This window comes from Gouania willdenowi, chromosome 11 (genome assembly GCF_900634775.1).
Source record: "Gouania willdenowi chromosome 11, fGouWil2.1, whole genome shotgun sequence".
Taxonomy (NCBI): Eukaryota; Metazoa; Chordata; class Actinopteri; order Blenniiformes; family Gobiesocidae; genus Gouania; species Gouania willdenowi.
In genome coordinates this window covers 13471444-13489745 of record NC_041054.1, presented here as the reverse complement: position 1 = coordinate 13489745, position 18302 = coordinate 13471444, and the positions used below count along the sequence as shown (strand labels likewise).

The following is an 18302-nucleotide window of genomic DNA, read 5'->3' as shown; positions in this document are numbered from 1 at the left end:
GCTGCAGGTATTGTATCTCTATTGGATTACGTCTAATGACTGCATTGTGTGCATAGCATGACCTGTTTTTCTAAACAAGGCAATATTATGGAACAAAATCAAAATGTGCTTTTGAGGCAGAGGTAAAGTCTTGTCGAATGTAAGAAGAAGTTCCAAAATGACTCCTGAAATGTCATAGCAGTCGATGTAGGAGGAAACTGTAATGAAGCGCTTGTAGGAACTCTGCTGTAAGATTCAATATTTGTGTAGACGGCTTCACACTGGGGTGACCTTGTCTGATCCGAGCACAGCTAAGCCCTAGGGACGGGCCATCAGTTTCATGGGAAACTTTGCCCCGCAATGCAAACACTTGAGTAGTGAAATGATCACAGTTATGGTGTTTATAAAAACTCTACTGGCCTCACTGTGAGAAAGCAATCCCGGTTTATCCAAACATTGAACAAATTGCAAGTTTGGACTTGGACTTTTCCATTTAACCCAGTAGAACAGTGGTTCTCAAACTTACTTACAAACTTAAGTACCCCCTTTTTCTTACTTTTCTATCCAAGTACCTTTGTCCGACTACAACATTTTACTCCGAATTCTGTGAAAAACTACTATAGTGCATAATGATGGAATGAATGAGTGTTTTGTAACACTTGTTTTGTAAAAAAGTGAAATTAAATAGTATTTAGTTCTTCCTGAATAGGTTTATTTTGTAGTTATTTATTTTGTTGTTGTTTGTCTGTTCTTTTTTATTATTCAGTATATTTTTCTCTTATTTTGTGTGTTTTTGTTGTCGTTTTTGTGTGTATTTGGTATTTAGATTATTCTCTGTGTTTTTGCCTTTTAGGTGTCGTTTGTTTTTGTTTTTATTTTTTGTCGTTTGGTATGATTCTCTGTTATTTTGTCTACGTTGTAGTGATCTGGTGTATTTTTCTCTCATTTATTGTCTTTGTTGTCGTTTTTTGCGTGGCTGGTAATAGTATTTTTCTCTCTTAGTACGTGTGTTTTTTGTGTATTTTGTTGTTGTTTGTCTGCTGTTTTTATTATTCAGTATATTCTTCTCTTATTTTGTGTGTTTGGTAATATTTAGTATGATTATTATTGTTAACTAAAACTTTATAAAATGCCATATTTTTTATGCTTTTATTTGTTAATTTTTTTTCTCTTTCTCAAGTCCCCCGTGTAGTGCTTTTGCGTACCCCTAGGAGTACACGTACCCCCATTTGAGAAACACTGCAGTAGAGCACACTGGTTTATAGGCAGAGGGTAATACGCTGCTGAAAAATCTCTCTCATATTAATCAGCTATTAAGTTACCTAATAACCCGGGGATGCAACTTTAACGCTTTATTGGGCAGTTTTTAGTTTATCAGTTCATTCATTGAATGATTTAAACCCAGAGGATAGCCTTCATTTCAGCTGTGCTAAGGTTGAAGTGCGCAAACGCATCAATCCATATGAATGAAAAAACAAACATGTTTACCACTGGAGACCCACACACTCCTTACTCAGCCTCTAATAAATCAGGTTAGCAGGTTAAAAAAAACTTTCACATTATTACCTAAAAAGGCTGTAAATGTAATTTCAGTATTTCTCTCTTTAATCTAATTTAATTGGTGTATCAGTCTCGTACTGTTGTACAACTAGGGCATGCACTTGAATTCCATCTTTATTAGGAAAATGTTACATTTCGTCAGGGTTGGGGTCAATTACATTTTTTAAAGTTGCAATTACCCATGTTCAATTACAATTCAATTATGATTACATCCAATTACAACTAAATTACAATAATTTTTTTATCCTCAGAAAATCTATATAAATCACATTCTCAATTACTAAAGTTCAATTACAATCATTCAATTACTGAGCCTGAAAACAATGACCTAATAAAAATTAACCTTACTCTTGTGTTAGCTTTCTTTTAGCATCTCTTATGATAACGGGTCCTAAATTGCTGTAAAATACACTAAAAACAAATATCCATCATCTGATTTTTTTTTTTTTTCCCTTCATTGGTTACATTATTAGGCTTCCTAATCAATGAAAATATAGGTTTTTAATATTTTTGGTGTCACTAAACCCTGCATTTAGTTCTACTGATGCTTCTTCTCAGATGTTCCTGAAAATTGGGGAATTAATAAAGGATTTTGTCAAGTATGAACTAAAGCTAGGCGATATATTGAGTTTTTAACAGATATTGATATATTTATTTAGGCGATATAGCATAGGACTATATCGTAATATCGATATAATTCACATGACATTAAAAGTTTCTTCCGTAGAGCTGCTAGTAAGCCTTTTTCACCTCTATCTGTCCCTCTGATCGCAACCGCAACAAACCACGCTGAAAGCTTCGATGGAAAATTCTGTCCTTCTGGGAGAAAAACCTAAAAAAACAAACTTGAATTTCATTTTTTAACAGGAGTATTTTAAAAGATATGTAAAAGCTTGGTATTGAAACGCTGGTTGTTAGAAATCTCTACAAATTGATAGAGGTAGTTTTTATTTTATGTATTTTTTATGTTGACAGACTTTGCAGTGGGATTTATTAGATTCAGTTAGTGAAATTTTTCATCTTTTGGGGAAACATTTATTGGTGGTCACATGGTTTCACTAAAACATGAAACCAGCAACTTGTAAGGCACGTGTTGCCACTCCCTTAGCAAAATTTAATTGGCAAGTTTAAAAGACCCGTAGAAATGATCTGAAACTGTTTCCCAGTAGCAGTAGCCTACCACATTGCTAAATACACGGTCCCCACAATAAGAAAGTCTATGACAGGTATAATGCTCAGTAAAACACTGTGTACGCGCTGTAGAGAGTGTCCGCAGGTCGATAACGTTGTAAACAGGACTCAAAACAACTTGTTTATTATTTCTTTCATGTATTTTTAACGTTTATTCTCTTATTTGTGATATAAGTGGCTGTAACCAAAGCAATTTACCCCTGGGATTAGTAAAGGAATTCTGATTGTTACCGTCACACCCAGTACAACCCAGGAAGTAGATAGGTCTGACTGAGTGCGTGCGTGTGTGCGCATGCTAGTAGTGGCAACTGTTTATATATTATGTATCTGATAAATGCACAATTTTTAGTAATAATAAATAAATAATTGATAGTATGATAATTTAAAAAAAACTGTACAGCACTGTGGTCATCTGAAATGTTGATATTGTTCACTACACCTCTGTTAATAAGGTACAGGTACGCTATGCTGTAATAGTTACAATTACATCACAGAGAAAACATCAATATATATTAAGTTGCCATTCTGGTTCGATTTTACGCATCAAAGCATTATCTCAAGGCAAGGACAATATATCAAGATATATATCGTATATCGTGATATAGCTTGAAAATATTGATATTAAAAATGAGACCATATTGCCCAGCCCTAGTATGAACCCTATTAAATACTTTTTTTTTCTAGAGTGTGTAGTCCTCTACTTCTCTTTTGCTTGTGGTTGTAATGTGCATGTTTTCCACAACAACCTCTGTCTGCTACCTCCTTTTCCTGCTGTCTGAGTGGTAATTTTAGCATTTTGAGGAAGTGGATTCTCACGCTGCTAAACACACTGTCTGCTTGTAACAAAACAACTTGTTTTTGGTAGTCTAGTTTTAAAAGGCCTGTTATGAGCATGCAGATTGTCTCGTGTTCCCATCAGCGCTTGAACGAACCAAACCAACAGCTGCATAAATGCAAGGTATTGATTTGCCCTGCAGGAACTGGTCGCGTAACTACAGCCCTAATGGGTTTTAAAAGACAAACGTTAGCTTACGTTTATGTGGTTGTTTTGCCTTCGCTAAAAAAGCGCTCGGCCAGGGTATGAGGGGGTGTGAGACGCTCAGATGTGCTCGCTGCTCTCTTAGAGTAGTCAAGGTCACTTCATGATGGAGGCGTTTTTGCTGCTTGTGAATGAAGAATGCAGAGCCGGTCCCTCCTTGTGCTACACAAAGCCTCCTCCGACACAACCACATACTCGCATACAAACAGGCTACACAATTAGACAATTGCTCTATAGACCTGCTTCTCTCCACCACTGCCCTCTCTAACTACCGTAGTCAAACGGTGTCCATTAATGCCCGCCTCAGTCACGTGACCTGATGAGGCTTTTGTGTAGAGGTCTGGTGAACTTTTTCACTCCTTGAGGCGTGACCTCACTTTGTCCTGTCATTGTTGTCTGCAGACATCTCTTTTCAAACCAGTCCCCGTTACTGTTTTTCTGCTTCGCACACTGTTTTTGCCTTTGATTAAACACGAGTCAGTTTGTTTCACTGAGCATTCGATTCCAGTGTTTCCCTTTAAATGCTCAGCCTTCCTTTTGTGCCAGCTATGTAAGTTGATTACACCAAAGATCCCATGGGTCAGCAGTCAAACCAGCCTTTGTGGAGTCTGGGGGAAACGCATAATGGCATAGCTGACATTTTTATCTTCCTTCCCCAAATGGCTGAGGTAACTTAAGGTTTCGAAAGAAAAGTGCAGTTCTATGCCTCTAAGTTTGATCAGGATAAGCTTTCTGGTGAGTGGTTGAATTTTCTGAATTTCTGCCTCTGCGAAAGAGAGAAACAAAGAACCTCATCTAGCCTTTTAATAAAAACAGACCCTAATGACTTGTTAATTGTCAAAAGTCAGCATGCACGCCATATGGTGGATTGATTGCTACCGACGCAGCGAGAGTCCAGAAATCCCTGCAACTTTAATGTTTGTGCTGCTGTAGAGGATTTTTTTATTTCTTTATTTTATCTCTAAACTTTGGTTTTGTTTTTCTTTATTACATCGGATCAAGCAGTATTTTGTGATCTGAGAGCTCTGGGTTAGTTTTTGATGGGGAAAAAAAACACTAAAAACAACAAGGCGTACACAATGAAGGGTGAGTGTTTGACCTGGATAGGTGTCGTCTGAATGGGGCTGCGAAGCCTACGAGCAGAAGGTCACGCTTCCACTGACTCACAAAGCCTCTGGGGCTTTCACACTGTCTCACACACACACACACACACACACACACACACACACACACACACACACACACACACACACACACACACACACACACACACACAGCAGTAGCCTAACTGGCAGTGAAAAGGCTTACAGGGTAAACACCTAAAAGTGTGCCTCTGTTCTGTTTACAGCTCTCTCTGCTGACCTTGATGCTGACTGATATTGAGTTATGTAATGGGGGACGGCACAACACTTTATTTTTGACTACTAAAAGTAAAAGGGATTGTGTTTGAGCGTGTTGCAGTGTCCGTTGTGTTGTGTTTAGAAAAGCACAACATGTGTAATAGCCACGTTATGCAACACCCTTGAGTGCACACACTGTAAAGTGCAGGGGATTAAAATATACACACTCAGGTACTGTAATGGTTCCACTAATGTTTTGTAAGCTCTGGAATATTTGAAAATATCATGTATGTGAGGTATCGGTCAGTGAGTAATTATGATGCTGATCGTGTGGGGATGTTGAATGCTGTTTTAGTGTAGTGTAGTGTTACTGCTGCTCATAACGTCCTCATTCGTTGTCAAGTTCCATTCATATTCATTTTCTAACAATTCTGTTTTGTTCTGAATTCCATCATTGTTGAAAATGTATGTACAGTAGTTTATGGATGCAGTTTCTTTTCATATCATTTAGATCAGAGATGGGCAGCTTTCGATCATAGCAGGAGCCACAAAAATCTGATTGTTAGATCGAAGGGCCACGATACGATAATTCATGCCAGCAATAAGAATCTAACATATTTTTGGGTTGTTTTTGTCTCTTTTTACAGACAATTTTGTATGTTTTTCTCTAATTTTGTGTGTTTTTTGTGCCCTTTTGTGTATTCTTCTTTACATGCGTTTGTTTTAGTTGTTGTTTTGTGTGTTTCTGGTGTCATTTTGTGTGTTTTTGTTCTTGTTTGTGTCCTCTTGGTATTATTTTGTATATTTTTCAGTCCTTTTCTGTGCTTTGAGCCATTTAGTGCATTTACATTGGGGGACACAGAAAATTAGACTGAGGGCCCCCGGGCTCCCAGTCGCCTATGTCTGATTTAGATCAATGACTCTGAGCTGCTCTGCTTTTAGGATCCAACATCAAATAACAAATAACAATAATAAACTCAGGAAAAGCTTCAATATTACTTTGTTTGCTTAATAGTGCAGAATAACAATTAATCACACTAGTGTAGTAATCAACACAGATTTTATGACAAAAAACATCATGAGCTAAAGGAAAACTCCAATTTTATCTGCAAACTGAAAATAAATCAAACAAAATGTGAATTTGGTAAAGGGAAAACTATAGAACAGTGGTGTAAAAATCAAATTTTCAACTTTTTAGTTTTTCCCCACCTACAGCCTGCTGAAAATGGGCCCTTGACTAGGACTGTATGATTATGGCCAAAATGATAATCATAATTATTTTAATCAACAATGTAATCAGGATTATAATTTCAATTATTTATCATATTTGGTAAAAGAAAAAAAAAACACAACTCTTTAATACACTACTGTTAAACAATACGTGTACATTTTACAGTGCAAAATGAAGCTTTAAATAATAATTATAATGAAAAATAATTAACCCAAAAATGTAAAATGCACTAAAGGCTAACTGAATTAATGATACACTGTTGCAGAGTTTTTAATTATGGCAACCAAAATCGTGATCAAAATTTGATTAATTGTGCAGCTCTACCCTCAACCTAATTTGGGATCCCGACCCACAAGTTGAGAACTCCTCTACTTTAGATGTTGGAGTCTGGTTGAAGATGTTATCCAGCAAACTGTGTGCAGTGTTTGTGAATGAGTTCACAGAATAGTACACGCTTATAACCAGTATGCAATTAGATCAAAGTCAAACAGTGTCTTTACATTTGTCACTTTATACAGGGAGATACCTACTGTCATGTCTAGGAACAAAGCAGTGTGTTCTCTATCTAATAACACTGCCTCATGGTTTACAAAGAGAGTTAATAAAGATGGTGTTGAATGCGTTTTACCAGGTTTCATTTATTTATTTAAATGGCCCATGTTAAGCTAAATAAAACTTTTCTGTGCTTTAAACATCATAAAAGTGCTATTTGGGCGTCATACACATGCCCAAAGTGTTTTTTTTCATTGATTCCCTCGATCGTTAATTGTCACCTCGCTCCAATTTGAGGACGCGTTTCCACTTTGATGACGAATTTGACGCGGCACTGAGCTGGAGAAGCCGCGCCTCCAGGAAGCTCTCTGCCGTGATTGACATGTAAACAGACACGCCCACAAAGGTGAGCATTTCAGGGTCCTTCGCGCAGTGCTATGTATGTATTTTCTACAGTCTATGTACAGTATGTACCGGTGAACGCCCCGCCCCCACGCTCTGTCTCGTGTTTATGAAGCAGCATGAGCTCGGCTACGGAGTGGGTGGGAGGAGGGTGGGCCGTCCTCTGGCCCTACGTCACCGTGCAGGGAGGAGGAAGTCAGTGTCCCGTCTATAGACACGCCCACTCATGAATGCATATGCATAAGTAGGTCGCAAATCAGCCTGTTTGTGTAGAGTTGCTCAGAAAGTGACTTTTCAGAGGCTAAAACTCTGGAAAACAGGCAAGTTTGGGAAAATAAACCTCAAATACTATGTTTTTAGAGTGAAAAATAGAATGATTTGTGACCTTTAAAATATAAAGGGACAAAGTTCCCTTTCTGGGTAAACTTGATGTAAAATATGCCACATGATCTGATTTGCATGACCATCCTATACATGCAGCGTTAGTGTTGATTGGGATGATCTGATCTCACTGACAGACTGTACTCTATATATGAAGGGCATATTAGAGTTGACTGTAGTCTCTGATAATGTCATTATAAGATACTTCTCGTCATCTCATATTTCTAGTCGTCTCAACATGCACGGTGTGGTGTGTGATCTATAGGAGCCCTAAGACCCACAGGCTTTTAGCAAGCTGAGACTTGTGTTTAATCTTTAGCTTGAAAATGTACACATAGGGTCATATTTGTGAATCTAATGTGTACCGTCAATGACAGCCGCATAATAAAATGTCCAAATCTGTGGATCAGAGCCGGTGAAGTATTATGATTACATGTCTGGTTACGTGGATTAAATGTAAATGTGCTTTTACAGCATTGATGACTCACTGAGCAATCGACTCTGCAATCAGGCTGTGAGAAGGCACGGTTCCCTTTTTATTGTTTGGGAAATATAAATCTGAAACCAAAAAAACTCATACAAATAAAAAAGTCAACAGCACTTAAATGCACTTACAATAGTCCTATTTATTATTTTTATGTATGTACATGATAGGTGCAAGACTTGCTGATGCATGTTCATGTGGATTTGTTGAGTTTTTTTCTTTTTTCTTAAGAATTTTACATTTTGATAATGTTTCGAGATGACTATTGTGGGGCCATTTTATGTTTTTTTCCAAATTCCGTGTTTTCCGCATGAATTTTTTAAAATCCCGGAGTTTTTTGTTTTTTAGAAAAAAATTATTTTTTTTCCGAAAATATTAGTTTTTAACTCCTGTGAGGAAACAAAGTAAATACTAATAAAAAAGAAAACCATAATTAAAACAAAAAAAACGTAGGTCAAAAATTAAAAGGTATATATGAGTTGTACTGACATGGATTATTCTGACTGTTCCTTTTTAATTATTTATATTTCATATAAAAATGTATGAGAGCAGCATTTAATGTCGCCCAATTCCCCCTCAGGGATCAATGGTTTACTGAATCTGATCAGGTTGATTGATTACGTTTTGATCGTCTTAATTTAAAGTAACCTAATTTAAATTATCCTGATGACATCATTCCAGACCGTAATGGTTAAACAAAAAACAAATGGACGCAAAAAATCAATCAGACGCAAGGATATATCAGTTATTTCACCACTAGGGGCCAGAATATTTGACAATATTGGAAGCTATCATTAGCCAACGATGTTTCATCCACAAAAACAAACAGTCCTTTCCTCCGGATCTTCTGTAGCGCAGATTAGATGTTGTTCAAACACTCTGAGCAGGTGAAGCTGATTAAAGCTAATCATATTTTCACACGCTTGAAACGGGCAGAGCTTCACAGACACGTTCAAGTTAAGCGGCAACTGGTGGCTCCGTATTTAGGAGCGAGTGATGAGTTGCGTAGTTTTTTGGCAGTTTGTGTTTTGAGTGCTTTAGACGCCGTTTGAAGTGGACACATCGGGAGGGGGGCGGGGGCGGTGCACCTGATGAGCGGTCCCCGGAAACATTTCCTCATAAAAAAAAAAAAAAGTTCTTGGCCTCGCGGTGACGGCGTTTCATCTCGTCAGTGGATTCCGTTTTCATTGGTCGATTCCGTGATTCCGTCCACGATTCTGATAAACGTGGATTTTATAGGGCCGTGCTATTGTTGTGATTTGTGCTATATAGATAAAGTTGAATTGAATATTCAGATCAATCAGAAAGTTTGGCACTAAAGTATCAGTTTGAAGAATTTTATCAAAACATTATTTATAATAAAACTCTTAGTTATCAGTAGTGTTTAACGCTTGTCAGACACATTTCACTTAGATATATTTGTTTGTTTTATAGTCTTAGGACTGATGTATCATTCATTCCTGGATGTTTTGTAGAACTGGAGAACATTTAGAGGTGTCCCAATCTGATACCGATATTGGATATCGGTCCGATATTAGCCTGAAAACGGATATAGGATTAAAATTTCTGAGTTTTCCGATTTTTTTTATTTTTTATTTTATTCAATTGTAGAATCCTGCAGATATTATGTTCTAGGTTAAAATGTATGTAACCAATTGGTTAATAATAAATAAGTAAGTTTTTCTCATACCTACTGTTGTTGACTATTGTTCTTTGTTTGAGTAACATCACTTGAAGCCTTTTCTAACATTCCACCATACAAAATAAATAATAATTATTTTTTATTAAAGAAAAGAGAGAGAGAGAGAAAAAAAAAGTATGTATGATTCATGCTGATATCGGATCAATATCGGTATCTGCTGATACGCAAGGCTGCAATATTGGTATCATATTGGAAATTAAAAAGTTGTATCGGGACATCCCTAAGAACATTATCTATTAAAGATCGCAGTGTGAATAACTCAGCTGTGTTGAACCCTGACAACGAGGCTTTGAAATCTCCGTAGGAGCTGCTAGGAGAGATTAGACGTAATTTCTGGCCCCACCAGCGTCCTGGTGGGGCCAGGGATCATTTGGATGATTGTTGAAGCTCTCCTTTTGAGCTGGGTCATGTGTCTGACTCAGCATATCTTACTTGGCTTCAGTTCATTTGACGGACAGTTCTGTAATAATCTGGAACAGTCTCTCAATGGAGATTCCCTCAGTTCTTCTGAGTCTCTCTGCTTCATTACCTGGAGTGAATTTTAGTCGTATAACCTCTATCAAATGATCATAAACATTACGAGAGGTTTGGTCCGGTCGGTAATTTGAAAGTCCTTGTAGAGAAAGTTGCGCAGAGGAAAAACCTGATTGTCTGTGAGACAGCGTCACTTTTATTATTATGCTCACCTTAGACGCCAGTAGTGACGTTGGGCCATTGCGTTAGCGCTGCCAGAGACTCCGCGACAGGTACTTCTCTAGCGGATTTTCCTCTAAATGTCCCCCAAGACTGGTCCCCCAGTTCAACCATCCACTCTCTCTCCTAATTACTTGTGCCACACAGCTTAATCTTTGTTGCGTTCCGTATGTAAACAGTGCAGCACAACACACATCTTTTTTATTGTCTTTAGTAATATTTATAACACAATGAAAGAAAATCCGGATAAAAGCACTGCATACTTACACATACTATATGTAAAACCTTTTAAACTCAAGGTAATATAAAATATGGAATAAACAATAATCTAGATAAGACAAAACAAATTCTCTTTAATGTGCAAAATGTGCCATTCTGCAAATAGAATGCGAAAACAGAGACTGAAAATTCCTGCCAGTCTATGGAGGTGTAGGAGGCAAAGGAACTCAACGTGTTTTTGACGACCCTTGGCTGGAGCAGACGGGATTGGACTCACATGCAGAGACTCAGGCAGACACGGGACATAAGGAGAGCCAGGTTTATTGGCAAATCAGGAATGTTCACATAATGACAGGCAGACATTTAACAGTTGACTCGCGTAATTGAAATGTTCTGATTTATTTAACTGCGCTGTTAAAAAACTGAAAACAGAAGAACAGATTTGCGATTTTCTCTTAATCCTTATTTGATAAGATTCAAAGAAGTGATCAGTCAAGGACCTGATTTAGGGTTGCCCTTTTATTTATGTTTAAAGAATATATATGTTGTTTACTTGTTTTCTACTGTCTGACTGAACAAGGGGTTGTGGACCACTCGGGAATCACAACCCAGATTTAAGATACGGAAGCGTTGTTTTTAATAGGAGTGTGACGATAAATATCGCGATATTTTTCTGCGCAATTGATTATCGATATGCTCGCGCTAAGTATAGATTTAAATATATATATATATATTTTAATTTTTTTTTTCCAAAACCTTTTCTGCTTTTTCACTAAAATGTGCAGGTAGGTCTTCACAGAAATGTTGTCACTGTTTGTTGAAGGAACCAATATATTGTTTACTGGAATATTGCACGATAATGGTGTCACTGGTAAGAAAGACCCTATTTTTTGTTTACAGAAAGCACTATTGGAGATATTTATTCGTTTACATTAGTATGTTGACACTTCTTTACAGAAATGTTGTAATAAAATTTGTATTTTTTCACTGATTTATTATTTTTTTTTCTTGTTATGTCATAGATTATTGTAGATTGATTTTTGATTTTTATCGTGAGATAATCGTTATCGTGAGCTTTGTATCGTATTGTGAGGTACCCAGAGGTTCCCACCCCTAGTTTTTAACAATAGTAGCAATTCTACATTTTCTGGCAGCAATTGAGCCTTTTTTCGACATGCGATATATCGTACCATCCTTACAATGTGTACATTTCCACTACAGGTACCCTTTAGGTTACAGTAGCACAGTTTAACGTCTCTTTAATTAGGTTATAAACTCATGTACAACTACAACCTGTTGTACATGAGTCGGTCAGTGTACGTTTTGGTCATTAAATTTTCCGTTCAGAAATCGAGAAACAAAAAAGGAGTAGTTAATTGATTTTTGCTTTCAGATTGAAATTCAAGCCATATTTCTTCATCAGGGTCAAGAAGCCAAACCAAAAAAAACAGAAATACCAGAGGACAAAAACAAAAACAAAAGGTTTGTTTTCATTATGGTGAGACCGGAAGTTGTTCTTTTCAAGATAAGAGCACATATATGAGGGCGCTGCTGTTTTTCTGGCGCCAAAATAAATGAATTATGGAAAAACGAGGCGTGTCATCTACAGAAATTGCTGCAAAAATATTACATGAAAGTGGGAGTGGCAGTTTTTTGCAAGACGTGAGGAGATTTTGCACAGAAAATGGTTTAATCTGACTCGCTGATATATGTGCAATATATTTATAGCGATTTCTGCTGATGGCAAACATTGTTTTGCCATTTCAAAAATGATTTTGGAGTACGGTTCCAAAGACATTTTAAACAACAGGCTAAATATAGAGATAATTCATATATGGGCGTCCTCATATGTGCTCTTATTTTGAAAAGAACAACTTCCGGTCTCACCATAATATAAAAACAGGCATTTTTTTTGTTTGTTGTATTTCTGTTTTTTGGTTGTAGAAACCAACATTTAAAATCAACCACTTTTTAAAAGTTTGTTTATCCATTCTTGACCCTGATGAAGAATTATGCCTTGAATTCGAAAAAACGGAAATAAATGAATAAATGATATGAACTAAAGTTGACCTCAGACTGAGAGTACATTACAATATGCCATTTGTGCTTTTCAACCCAGGCTGAGGGGAAGATGCGACTGCGCTGCTTAAACAGTAGAAGTTTAAATCAATGAATTCTAATGATCACTGGTCCTTTGTGACAAACCAGACCCTCTGACTCACTCTGTTGCTGTGTGTTGTGCGTCTGTTCCTATACTGGTTCATCAAGAGGAATTGAAAAGCCCACATGTGGAAGTGAAAGTGTGAGGCCTGTATGTCAGTAGTCTTTAGCTGTCTGGAAAATATTTCCACTTGTTCGTCATCTGTACCCACTTTGTGAAAAGTGCGGTCAATGATTGCTGATTTCTATCCCAGTCTGTCCCAGTTTTTGGTAACAACTTATTATCGATGCATAATTAAAAAGGTTCGGGGTCGCAGACAGTGGTGCTCACGCCGCAGCCTACAGAACCGAAAGCTGTCGTGCTGTGATGCATCATGGACCGCTACGACTTGGTTATAACCGGACACCCACCCGACAGAGTGAACCAGTTCCTCCACCATATCCACCCAAAGTTCCCAGCTGACAAAGAGACGTATCATGCCAGCAAAGATTTTAAACCGGAAACTCGACTAATGTATCCCGAGCTAATCCACTGGGCTAACGCTAAGGACCAAGTTAAAAAAAAAATCACCACCAATTTGCTTATGGAAGGCTAAAAGCTAACACGTCATCCCTTTGAAATACATGTTAGCATAAAACTAGCGTCACTGTAACCATCAATCCTGACTTGCAAAACACAATATTTGTAGTTATGTTTAACGTGTTCACAAGACAAAGCTAGCCCCATCAGACAATATTGAAACCATTTAGATTATTTTTAATGTGGTGAAACGTCAAAATAAACAATATGAGACTGATTAAATCATGAAGTTTTAACTGGTTTCATTTTAGCAAAACAGAGTGATATTTAGCAACCATAACTTTATGTGGATGGGTTGGGTTTTTTCTTTTTTCTTACGAATTTTATATTTTGATCGCGCTTCAAGATGACTTTTGTTGTAATTTGCGCTATATAAAGAGTCGAAATTGAAATTCTGTAACCCTTTATCAGATCTAAAATAAACAAGATTCAGATTTTCATGTGCTATTTTTTTTTTTTTTTTTTTAAAGAATTTAGTTATTACTGAGAGGGAAAAAAATGAGCTGCATATAGTAACACGAACAGAGTGACTGACATGCACAAATGCAGTATGCAGTTTAAAATTGCAGCCCATGAAGAACAGCTCTGAGTCAGCAATTTTATCTTTTTTTCAATGTGTAAATGCGATTACTGAAGCGGATTCTAGTATTGATTTATTCAATTTCATTTGTGTTTGTAGGGCACCTGTTTACACTGTCGGGGGAAAAATAAATGTATTAGGGCCCGAGCATCAACCAACACCAACAATAGGACCCTATTGCAATGCACTTTGTTTTTATTATTATTACCTCCACCAGAGCGCAGAGTGGAAGGTTATGTTTTACCCTGCGTCTGTCTGTCTGTCTGTCTGTCTGTCTGTCTGTCTGTCTGTTAGCAAGATAACTTGTATGATTATGAACAGATTTGGATGAAATTTTCAGCAAATGTTAATAATAGGTCAAGGAACAGGTGATTACATTCTGGTGACGTTCTGGATTACCAAAAAATGAGAAAATACCAAAAATATAGGAAAATAGGAGCTGTACCTGAGTGGCTTATGGGTAATGTAGTATTGGTAGGGAAGTGCATTGTGTGTATGACCCGCCCGGTAGTCGTGCTGTACTTGGTGGAGGTCTGCGCTCTCCGAGTGCTAATCCGGATTGTCTCCGCACTGGATAGCGGGCAGCGACACGCCAAGGTCATGTATCAATATTTCGCTGTGGATTGTAGTACAGAGTTTGGATCTTTTCCCTTCTCCCGTGAGGATATCAGTTTTTGTGGGAATTTTTCTGGATTTGTGGTGGACCGTCGAAGATTTAGCTGTTGCGTGCGGCGCAATTTCAAAGGAGATGTGAGTTACTCTATGTTGTCATCTTGTGTGTTTTTAGGTGAATTTGTCATTTTAATGATCCTTTAGTGTTTTTGTTTTTTTGTTGTGCTTTTGCATATTTTGTTGTGCTTTTGCATATTTTGTTGTACTTTTGTGTATTTATGTATTTATATCGTCATTTTTCTGTGTATATGTTGTCGTCTTGGGTGTGTTTTGAGTGAATTTGTCTTTTTAATGGCCCTTTAGTGTGTTGTTGTTGTTGTTGGGTTTTTTTCATATTTTTCTGTAATTTGTGTGTATTTTTCTCAGAATATAAAGATTAAACACTTATTATGAGTGAATCTAATAGTGAATCTAAATTCAATGTAGGACTACAACATAGGGTGGAAATCACAATAAGTGAGAAATGAGCTGCTTGGCGAGTGCTTTTCAATTGTTTTTTATTATTATTAGGGCCCGAGCACCAACCCTATTGTAAAGCACTTTGTTTTTATTAATAACCCAACCATGTCCCACCATCACTACCGGGGCTGAGGTGCATGTTACGGCTGACTCCAGGGCCGTAGCAGAGGTGGCCAGGGCCCACCTCCGAGCCCAAAGCCCCCCCGGCCCCCCTTCCTCCATTTCACCCTCTGTTGTCACCAGACCATGCCCAATGGTTACCACAACTACCATGGCGACAATGACAGAGCCAACAGGGGATTGGTCAATAACATTGAACCTTTATAGATTGAAATATTCCTCTTAGCAGCCTGTTCACTTGGATGATGTGCTACACTTGTGGAAGTTATTAAGAGTTTGTAAAATTAATTAGAGCAGCTTTCATTTATATGCCATTAAAATGAGTTATGGTTTAACCCAACCTTCATTCATAGTCATAGCGCCACCTTTTGGTAAAAGGAAATCATTGGCATTATATTTGCACTGAACATTGCAGGAAAGTTTATAATATAATCCATTAAAATGGTCAGCTACGTCTCAACACTTTAAAATTTCTGCCGCACCCCGACATGCAACACACCTCAACGTGTGCCACGTCCCTACATGCGTGTGGTTGCGAGGGCGCGCTCAACGCTGCTTGCAGCTTAAATTTTTCCATACATCTTATTTTAATTTATTTAGAAACTGTATATACTTCTGTTTGTAATTCATTGTTTTTAAGGTTTGGTTTTGTGTAATATTTACAGGCTGTTAAGAGCTAAAAAAAAAACCTGTAGTTTCCTTACATCTGTCTTCTTTTTTCAGTAATAGCTCCATTTTTCTTCTGTGCCCCCCAATAATTTTAAAAATGCCCCAATTTTTTTTTTTTTAAATGGGGCTAAAATTGCCTCCATAATATTTTCTTGATTTTATACCCTTGTCTTAGTATGGTTGTAGCAATTACACAGACATGTGGCACGACCTATAATGCAAAACTATTGACTATGATGAAACTGTAAATTTACTATTTGAATATCAGCAGCTGAACTACTGACGCTTTAAATCTTATATCGTCTTAATTGTGGTCATTTTTAAATTCTGCCGCTTTTTTGATGTGTACGACCAGTTTCCTCTTTTCTCAACAAACGCCTACTTCCTCCCACAGACTTTCTCTGCTCTCTCTTGGCGGTTCTGTCGCCTGAGGTGAAGCGCTGCACAAACTGCTGCGAACTTTGAGTCTGAAGCTTGTGATGCTGAAAGAACACCACTCGTAGGTAGATTGTCAGAGTGAAGGTGCTCCGTCCATCTCCACAGAGCAAAGAAGCAGATTGGTGGTTCTTGTTGGTTGTCGTTTCTTCTGGGTGAGTCCTTGGGTCTTTGACACATTTCCTTCACTCTTTTTTTTTTTTGTCATGCTACACAGGATGTCGAAGGCCTCAGGGTGTGACTGTATCTGCTTCCCTGCTTCCCTTTCCTCTCCTGCGTGTCACTGCTAAATATTGGGTTTATATGATTGCAGTCTGGAAGGTCAAATAGCTTTTAATGTCTACTCTAGATCGCAGCCATACAATTATATTTTCAGCTCAGACAAATTTTTAAAATAAGGTCCGAAACCTGGCCTGACTTTTTCAATGTTCATTTTATATACAGTAGCTGAAGCAAACTCCAATACCTAGAGTACATTTTCTTTTTTTTTTTTATTCTTTTAAAAAAAATATTCCTCATGTTGTAGGGCTTTAAAAGGGTAAAACCTGAAGTGAAGCTAGTTTTTTAAAGTAACAGAACTCACCTCAAAGTACCTTAAAATGCTAGATGCATTAAAAAAAAAAATAGTTGTTTCTTTTTGCTGCATTAAAAAACAGTTAGAGATCTCACATGTATACAATTTCCAAATTTTGGCGATTTTTTTTTTTTTAACACTCAAAAAGCTGCTGCGTAGTTCATACCTACTAAAACGTGCAGTTTTTTCTGGTAGTTGTAAATTTCGTGGAGCAGAGAAAAATGTTTCATCTGTCTTCAACAAAGGGCAGCATTGTTTTGTGGGCGCTCGAAGCCACTATGGAGTGTTGCGTTCAAGGTCTGTCAGGGTGTCCTATGAGGTGCTTTAACTCCTGCTTCGGCAGTAATTATAGTTTATATTCTTACTACGTTTTCGATGCAAGGTCAAATATTGTGTGATGGTTTGTGGGAATAGAAAATGTGAGTGTTGGTAGACAGATTTTTAAAATGGCTAAAAGGAAGCCTTTGGCTTTACTGATAAATCTACTGCATCATAAAAAGTAATTACTTGGCACTAAGAATCCTTCTTTCCTAAACTCATCATGGATTAGTTGAATGCCTTTGGGGCTAATTTTGTTTAGCATGCTTTTTTTTTTTTTCTCCGCCTTTGGCAAGTATTTTGGTCTCCTGGTTTGTCTAAAAGTCCCAGCGTTGTGATTACCAGTGTTTGCAGAATGCCGTCCGAGTGCCTCTAATTGTTTCTGACTCACTTGTTTGCCTCCGTTTGTTGGCATTGCTCTGCTTCCACTACATCACTTCGTCTGTGTTTGTACCTTGTTTGACCAAACAATGAAGATTGTCTCATTTATCTGCGTGTGCAGGTTCCTACTCTTAGACACACAGATCAGAAAGCGCTACATGAGACGCGCAGGTTTGACAGGATTTCCTGGTTGCAGTGTTGAGGGAACACTTCTGAGACTCGTGAGATAAACCCTCAAATTAAATACCGTCGTGTGTGATCGCTTTAAGTCTTGATTTCTTGATTCTGGATTTGAATCGGCTTAATTCAGGATTTCCAGTTGGCGTAAGGTTTTGCATGTTGAGTTGAAAGGAAGGCACTTCCTCTTTCTTCTAAGTCTTGACACCGTTAGTCTAAACTCTGACCCCAGCCGTTCCTCTTCTCTCTTTGTCATTTTCCTGTGATTGTAGCCAATTGTTCAGCCCTTTGTTTTTTTTTCTTCATTCACTTTCCATGCATTCTGAAGTGCTTTTCTGTGGATAAAATTCAATATTTTTCATACATTATTGACACTCGAAGCATCGATGTAAAAAAAAAAAAAAAAAAAAAAAAAAAAAATGTCACCAAATGACATTAAACACACATTCTAGGTAGAAATCATA

General features: G+C 37.5%; 1 protein-coding gene across 1 annotated transcript in view; it reads left to right on the top strand.

Annotated features, from left to right (window-relative positions):
- elmo1 (engulfment and cell motility 1 (ced-12 homolog, C. elegans)) overlaps nt 1-18302 on the top strand; it is a 99520-nt gene that overhangs the window by 20581 nt on the left and 60637 nt on the right. The window contains exon 2 of the mRNA XM_028461182.1: nt 16348-16543. The gene's annotated coding sequence lies outside the window, so the exon portion shown is untranslated. The remainder of the gene's footprint in view (nt 1-16347; nt 16544-18302) is intronic.